Source organism: Phoca vitulina, unplaced genomic scaffold, assembly GCF_004348235.1.
Source record: "Phoca vitulina isolate PV1807 unplaced genomic scaffold, GSC_HSeal_1.0 scaffold4, whole genome shotgun sequence".
Classification (NCBI taxonomy): Eukaryota; Metazoa; Chordata; class Mammalia; order Carnivora; family Phocidae; genus Phoca; species Phoca vitulina.
In genome coordinates this window covers 79,988,070-79,994,346 of record NW_022589707.1, presented here as the reverse complement: position 1 = coordinate 79,994,346, position 6,277 = coordinate 79,988,070, and positions in this window count along the sequence as shown.

Here is a 6,277-nt window from a genome sequence, read left to right as displayed (position 1 = left end):
AGCCTGAAGAAATGTCTGAGGAATCAGAAATAGGAGGTACTTACATCACCTTGCATGATGACAACAGAACATGTTGGCTTCCTCTCTGGTGACAAATAGTACATGAGAAGAGACATCCATTTGCTGTACGTGACTGGCTATAATGAGTCACAAAAACATGCCTTACATACCCAGAGATTCAAAAATACCATTGTATGTATGTATGTATGTATGTATTTTAGAGAGAGAGAGAGAGAGAGAGAGAGAGCACGCCCAGGGGGTGGGGGGGGAGGGGCAGAGGGAGAGGGAGAGAGAGAGAATCTTAAGCAGGTTCCATGCCCAGCATGGAGTCTGATGTGGGGCTCAATCTCCCAACCCTGAGATCACAACCTGAGTCGGGTGCTTAACCGACTGAGCCACCCAGGTGCCCCCCAAAATGCCATTGTCTTTTTTTTAAGCTTTTATTTTTTTTAAAGATTTTATTTATTCATTTGAGAGAGAAAGAGACAGAGCGAGCACAAGCAGGGGGAGGGGCAAAAGGAGAGGGAGAAGCAGACTCCCCACTGAGCAGGGAGCCCAGTGCGGGGCTCGATCCCAGGACCCGGGATCATGACCTGAGCCGAAGCAGACACTGGACTGACTGAGCTGCCCAGGCGCCCCTGTACCACTGTCTTTAATTCCTAGTTAAGTATATCTGCTTCCTCACCAGTTTGTCAAATGAAAAATCCCCGCTTTATGGATTGTTTTGACTGTTCTATTAATAGAACCTCAATAAGGTTATATTACTTGTAAAGTCAGAAGAATATCACTCTAACAATCCTATATTATATGAAAATAGATCTATGCCATTAGAAATTGTGTTGTTCTAGAACATATAAAGATGATTTGGTAGGGGTGCCTGGCTGGCTCAGTCGGTGGAACATGTGATTCTTGATCTCAGGGTTGTGAGTTCCAGCCCCACGTTGGGTGTAGAGATTACTTCTAAAAAAGTTATTTTGGGGCGCCTGGGTGACTCAGTCGTTAAGTGACTGCCTTCGGCTCAGGTCATGATCCCAGGGTCCTGGGATCGAGCCCCACATTGGGCTCTCTGCTCAATGGGAAGCCTGCTTCTCCCTCTCCCACTCCCCCTGCTTGTGTTCCCTCTCTCACTGTCTCTCTCTATATCAAAAAATTAAATCTTTAAAAAAAAAGTTATTTTATAAACAGATGTGTATGTTGCCTTCACTCCTTCTCCTCCTTTCCCTTGCCCTGATGTTTGTTGAACAGGTTGAAGTGCTAGATAGTGGCCAGCTTCCTGTACCAACATCTTCTAGCAAGCTGCTACTTTTTCTCCATGATCAGTTGAAGTCAGGAGCCCTGCGTTCCCAGCAGGTGCTAGAAACATTGGTTCTTCAGAGTTTGGCTTGTAAAAGTTTCAGGTGGGGTCTGCAGATGTGGGTTGTTTGCCTCAGGACTTGTATAGGTGATTCTTAAGACATTGAGGAGGTTTGAGGGGAACACCCTGAAGTCTGTGTCGCTCTAAGAATAAATCTTCAGGGGATTCAATTCAGTTTGGAATCTCCATTAAAGATTTTTGAGAAAGGGGGCGCCTGGCTGGTTTAGTCGGTGAAGCATGTGACTCTCGATCTCAGGGTTGTGAGGTCAAGCACCACATTGGGTATAGAGCTTACTTTAAAAAAAAAAAAGTTGGGGCACCTGGGTGGCTCAGTTGGTTAAGCGACTGCCTTCGGCTCAGGTCATGATCCTGGAGTCCTGGGATCGAGTCCCGCATCGGGCTCCCTGCTCGGCAGGGAGTCTGCTTCTCCCTCTGACCCTCCCCCCTCTCATAGGCTCTCTCTCTCTCATTCTCTCTCTCATAAATAAATAAAATCTTAAAAAAAAAAAGTTTCTTTCTTTTTAACAAAAATTTTATTTATTTATTTTACAGAGAGAGAAAGAAAGAGAGAGAGGGAGGAAGGGAGAGAACCAGCAGGCGGAAAGGGAGAAGCAGGGAGCCCAATGCAGGGCTCCATCCGGGACTGAGGATCATGAGCCGAAGGCACACACTTAACTGACTGAGCCACCCAGGTACCCCCCAAGAAAAGATCCTTGAGAGAGGGTTTAAGCAGTGAGACTGATGTGCCAGACACAGGGCTGCCCCAGCCTATAAGCAGTCCCCCTGCCACTGTTGCGTTGGGTCTGCTCCTCTATCAATTCATTTAAGCAGACTGTGAGGAGTAAAATGGGTCTTGCGGGGCAATAGAAGCAGCCTGTGGAAAGCGAGGCCTGTTTATCTACAGCTGCCCAGGGGAATGAGTTCTCGGGTTACTGAGTATGCCCTAGGGTAGGACTGACCTCAATTTACATTACTGTTTCACATTAGTCCAACTGTACAAAGGGACAGACTTAAACTTCCTTTTATTCTTATTATTGATTCAACACCACCTACTATGTGCCAGGCACTCCCAGAGGACTTAAGGACGTACAGTCCCTCTTTAAGCAAGAGTCTAGTTTTCTTTAGCATTGCAGCGTAAAAATCCTGACGTAGAGAGTAATTTACAATACTGTGGCACTTACTGACTTTTAAAAGTCCTGAGAATCAGGTGTGAGAGCCGGGGAATACTGCGGCAACCATTTGGGAAAATATGTTGGTGGTATCTGCTAAAAGTAAACACACACGTACATACCCTATGACTAGCAATTCCATTTTCTAGGTATATACACATATTCACCAAAAGACAGGGACGAGAGCATTCATAGCACTGCTACTCATAGTAGTCCGAACTGGAGACATCGGAACCACCCGCTACTGGTCCAATCATGAGTCCCGCAGAGTCTAGAGAGAAAGCAGAAATTACTTTTTGTTGCAATTAGATCAGCTACTTTAACCAAAAAGTGAATACGAGGCATCGTTCGGTTGAGCAGGTACTGGAGAACTAAAAAAGGATAAAGGGGACACTGTGGTGACACGATAATAATGCGGGAAGCAGCACCCATCTCTAGGGCTGGGGAACCAAGTGCAGAGTTGGGGAATTCCACCTCAGAAGCTCAGAGGAGGGAGCTGGGACCCAGAGGTCTGAGGACGGGGTACTGCCTGGCGTTGACTGTCGTTCTAAGGGGACACCATGAGGCTGGTTTGAGGGGCACTATAAAACTTGAGACTGGAACCCACTGCTGTTGTGACAGGTGACAGGACCCGCCCGCCAACAGGAAGGGGTAAGCGCTTTCTCCCTTTTCCAGCCTCCAGGCCCCTTCTAGCGCCCCCAGCTGGCAGAACTAATTGTAGTCTGTTGGCTGAGTCACAGATGCCTCATTACAAAGCTGAGAGTAGAAGGGCAAGTTTGGGGTTAAGACACAGGACTTGTTTTTTTGTTTTGCTTTTCTTTTTTAAGATTTTATTTGAGAGAGAGAGAGAGAGAGCGCACGAGCACGTGAGGGGGAGGAGCAGAGAGAGAGGGAGAAGCTGACCTCCCACTGAGCAGGGAGCCCAATGCGGGGCTCGATCCTAAGACCCCGGGATAATGACGTGAGCTGAAGGTAGACGCTTAAACCAACTGAGTCACCCAGGTGCCCCTTGTTTTGCTTTTTTTGAGAAAGAGGGTGCGGTGGGGAGGGGCAAAGGGAGAGGGAGAGAGAATCTTAAGCAGACTCTACGCGCAGTGTGGAGCTTGAGGTGGGGCTCAATCTCACCACCCTGAGATCATGACCTGAGCCATTATCAAGAGTAGGACGCTTAACTGACTGAGCCACCCAGGGGCCCACCAGACATGGTAGTTTAATAAATGGTGCAAGTGGGGGCACCTGGCCAACTCAGTCGGTAGACCATGTGACCGTTGTTCTCAGAGTTGTGAGTGCAAACCCCACATTGGGAGCAGAGATTACTTTAAAATAAAATCTTAAAAAAAAAAAAAGAAATAAGTAAATGGCACCAGTGGATTTAAAAAACAAGTGGTATATTCACAAAATGGAACACTCCACAACAATGAGAGTATTACTGCATGTAGCACATGGCTCAGTCTCACAAACATCAGGTCAAGCAAAAGAAACCGGATGCATGGGGCGCCTGGCTGGCTCAGTCATTAAGCGTCTGCCTTCGGCTCAGGTCATGATCCCAGGGTCCTGGGATCGAGCCCTGCATCGGGCTCCCCGCTCGGCGGGAGGCCTGCTTCTCCCTCTCCCCTCCCCCTGCTTGTGTTCCCTCTCTCACTCTGTCTCTCTCTGTCAAATAAATAAATAAAATCTTTAAAAAAAAAAAAAAAGAGACGATGCAAAGGCCTAGTGTGTGATTTCATTTCCATAAACCTAAAAACTGGGCAGCATTAATGAGCAGTGTTAGTAGTTAGAATAGAGGTTACCTGGGTGGGACTAGTGACTGAGGAGGGACGAGGGGGCTTTCAGGAGGTACTGGGAATGTTCAACATTGTTTTTTAAATGATTTTATTTATTTATGTGAGAGAGACAGCACAGAGGGAGAGGGAGAAGCAGGCTCTCCACTGAGCAGAGAACCCAACGTGGGGCACCTGGGTGGCTCATTCAGCTCAGGTCATGATCCCAGGGTGCTGGGATTGAACCCCTAGTCGGGCTCCATGCTCAGTGGGGAGCCTGTCTACCTCTGCTATGCCCCCTGCTTGTGTTCTCTCCGCCCCCTGACAAATAAATAAATAAATAAATAAAATCCAAAAAAAAAAAAGATTTTATTTTTAGGGGCACCTGGGTGGCTCAGTCAGTTAAGCATCTGACTCTTGATTTCAGCTGGGGTCATGATCTTGGGGTTGTGAGATTGAGTCCCAAGTTGGGCTCTGTGCTGGGCATGGAGCCTGCTTAGGATTCTCTCTCCCTCTCCCTTTGTCCCTCCCCTGCCTTAAAAAATGAAAAAAAGATTTTATTTTTAAGTAGTCTGTATACCCAATATGGGGCTTGAACTCACAACCTTGAGATCAAGAGTCACATGCTCCACTGACTGAGCCAGCCAGGTACCCCGACTATAAAGCCATTTTTTTAAGCTTTATTCATTTATTTTAGAGAGAGAGAGCACAAGTGGGAGGGGCAGAGGGAAAGGGAGAAAGAATGTTAAGCAGACTCCATGCTGAGCACAGAGCCTGATGCAGGGCTTGATCTTACAACCCTGAGATCATGATCTAAGCTGAAACCAAGAGTCTGACACTTAAACTGACTGAGGCACCCAGGTGCCCCTAGAAAGCTGTTTCTTAATGATAAAGTATATTTTATCTCCATACACAATGCCTCTATCTACCTGAAAGTTATAAATATACAGTTTTGAACAACTGATTGTGAATTATGCTAGAACAGAATTCATGTTTAACTGTGAGAAAAATCATATTCAGTTTATTTTTACATTGGATTTTATGTTGGATTTTTAAGTCAGTTACCATAAAATGGAAAACAAAATTCTTATACTCAGAGTTCATATATTTGAGAAATAAGTATTCTATCATGGCTCTATCCATGTCCAAATGCCTGAAAGAAATGGGGCCCATGGTACGAGAGTTCAGCATAGTTTACCATGGCCAGACCATTTAATTTGTTTAGATATGTGCTGGCATGTTAGTCAATATTCTAAATCCCTACTAATAGAGCCCTGGGCAGATCTTTAGGAGCCATTTTTAACCTGGCTCCATAAGCCCTGGCTTATGTAAGTCTTATATACAGTAGGCATTTTATTTATAACACATCTATTCCTATTGTTGATTTTCCCTAGATAATCTAGACTACATTCCCTTTTTTTTATTTAGTATGAACATTGGACTGAAAATTATCTTTCATTTCTACTGTTTAGACAATAGCCAAATGAGGGGTCTGTCAGGATTCTCGCTTGCAAATCAGAGGCACTAAAAGAAAGAAGGAATGACCCCTTGTGGTGGTTTAAAAAATATGTCCACATATTCTCTGTCACTCTTCCCTTCAAGAAGTGGTTTCATGCCCCTCCTTTGAGCATGGGCTGGACTTGCGTCTCATGAATAGAATGTGGTGAAAATGATGGATTGTGACTTCTGAGGGTAGGTCACAAAAGGCAGTGAAGTTTCTTCCTCGCTCTCTGGGGGAGGCCAGACACTCAAGCAGCCCTATGGAAAGATCCAGGTGGAGGAAGTGAGGCCTCCTTGCAAGAGCCAGTGAGAATCTGAGGGCTCCTGCTAACAGCCATGTGAGTGAGCCATCTTGGTAACAGATCTTCCAGGCTTCCTCAAGCCTCCAGATGACTGCAGCCCCAGGTGACAACTTCACTCTCCAGCCAAACAGCTCCCAAAGTCCTGGACCACAGAAATCATGAGATAATGTTTGCTTTTTTTTTTTTTTTTTT